The sequence below is a fragment of the Cynocephalus volans genome, chromosome 10 (assembly GCF_027409185.1).
Source record: "Cynocephalus volans isolate mCynVol1 chromosome 10, mCynVol1.pri, whole genome shotgun sequence".
Taxonomy (NCBI): Eukaryota; Metazoa; Chordata; class Mammalia; order Dermoptera; family Cynocephalidae; genus Cynocephalus; species Cynocephalus volans.
The window spans coordinates 7433615-7435913 of record NC_084469.1 but is presented as its reverse complement, the minus strand read 5'-3'; positions in this window follow the sequence as shown (position 1 = coordinate 7435913).

The window sequence follows — 2299 nt, the reverse complement described above, 5'->3', positions numbered from 1 at the left end:
CGGGGCTAAAAACCCAGGGGAGAGAGTTCCTGGCTCCGCCCACGACGTCATAACGGCCAGCAAGCCCCACCCTTACCGCGGTGCTTTCTGGGATTTGTAGTGCTCAGGTGATTGGGCCCTAGGGTGGTCAGCCGCCCTAAATTTATGGCTTTCCCTAGTCCTGAGCAGCGACCTCACTCCGAGGAGCCTCTTTTGTCCCCTAGAAGGAGCTGTTTACATATCTTTTTCTCTTCTTTCTAAGAAAAAGGAGAAAGCTCCGTACCTTTGAAGGGCCCTCAAGAGGTCATCTTCATTTTTTCCTGCCTCCACATAACATTTCACTAAGAGTCTTATAGTTGAGACTTTCTTTGGCATTTAATCATGCCTCCCACATGTCCCTAAAGAAGACCCAGCACTCTTTCTGGGTCCCCTAGTTTCTGTATTTTTTTTTTTTTTTAAAGATGACCGGTAAGGGGATCTTAACCCTTGACTTGGTGTTGTCAGCACCACGCTCTCCCAGCGAGCAACCGGCCATCCCTATATGGGATCCGAACCCACGGCCTTGGTGTTATCAGCACCGCACTCTCCCGAGTGAGCCACGGGCCGGCCCTAGTTTCTGTATTTTAACGTTCTATAGAGAAATTATTTTTTAGAGTTAACTCTATCTAGGTAATAGTGTTCTTTCTTACTGCGGTTGAGAATAAACCCAGCAAGAATCCCACTTAGTCAGTTTGGAGAGAATCCCTCATTCTTGATAACTGGTCATGCTGGCCTGCCTTCAACAAGAGTCCTGTTGTCAGTTTAGCCAGAACCCCCTACCCCGATGTCTTCTCTTAGTAATTTTCCATCCACTGACCCCTCACTCTGCTATTGACTATAAATCCCTACTTACCCTTGTTGTATTTGGAGTTGAGCATAATCTCTCTCCCCTTTGGTCTTGAATAAAGCCTCCCTTGCCATTTTAACAAGTGTCAGAATAATTTTTTTTTTTAACATCCAAAGGGTACTAAAAATTGCACATGCATAGTGCAAGGTTGAATTCAAAAGTCCCCCTTCTCCAAGGAGTAGCAACTGTCTAAATCTGGAAAGAAACTTTTCTGTGCCATCTAACCAGAGCATGTATGCCCGTGAAGCAACTTTAGGTTTCAGGCAGGGGAATGAGCATTCCTAATTCTGCCTTCTCACAAGATGGGGGGCATTCAACTAAGATGAATAGATTGCAGGAAATGATGGTAGGGAGTGGGGCATATGTCTAGAGTTCAAATCACCTTCTAAGTTACCAAAATAATACTCTTCCATTTTAAACCCTGTCTACAGGGATAAGTGCCCTCAGTATCCTGGATACATTTCTCTTAATTTTATGTATTAGCTTTTCTAAAAGCACTGAGAACTGAAACCTCCTACACCCATGCAACTTTTTATGTACATTAACGTGAGAACTATTTCGTTAAACTTCCCATTGTTCATTCTAGGAACTTCCTAAAAGAACCATCAATAGAAAGCATCGAATGACAGTCTTGTATGCTCTAAGACTCTTTAGAACCCTTGGTCTCAAATGCTTCCTTTGTGTGTCAATCAATTCTAAACTATTATATAGTGATCCTTACCCAATTCTAATCACCCCCCACTCCACATTGAAAGAGCCCTCCTTAAACCAAATTTTGAAGTCTCAATATGTACAACTTTGTCCCGTCCCCCCCCTCACCCCGAGACACGACAAGTCTGTTAAGGTAATGCTCTCCTTATGGTAAGAATAAATTCAACTTTGTCTTACCCACAAGTTGTTTTGTTGACATTTTAGGGAGCTAAATTCAACAGCACATAATTTAAAAAATTAACTAGTCTGATTTATTTCTAATAGAAATGTCAAGGGAAGGCTGCAACTGCATGCAACCCTTAATAACTGGATATAATAACACAGTGGATTATCTCATTCAATCCTTAAGGGAAGCACTTTTATTTTCCCCATTTTACAAATGAGAAAAGTGAGGTTTAGAGACATAAGTGTACTTCCCCAAGCTCACACAGCTAGTGAATTCCATCAGAAGGATTTGAACCCAGCACTCTGACTTCAGTGACTGTACTCTTAACCACTACACTCACTATGTTTTTCATGAGTTCAGTAATCCATAAGGGAAGACAAACACATAAGTGTGTGTAATACCACAAGATATTGGCTTCAGAACAGGAATCTACACAGTGCTAAGACAGCACAGAATTCATTTTTCCTAGTGGCAAGAAAGGTTTCACAGAAGAGGTGAAAGCCTGTTCACCTCATCCAAAGCCTGTTCAAATGGGAAGAAAGACTTTATTCAGGACT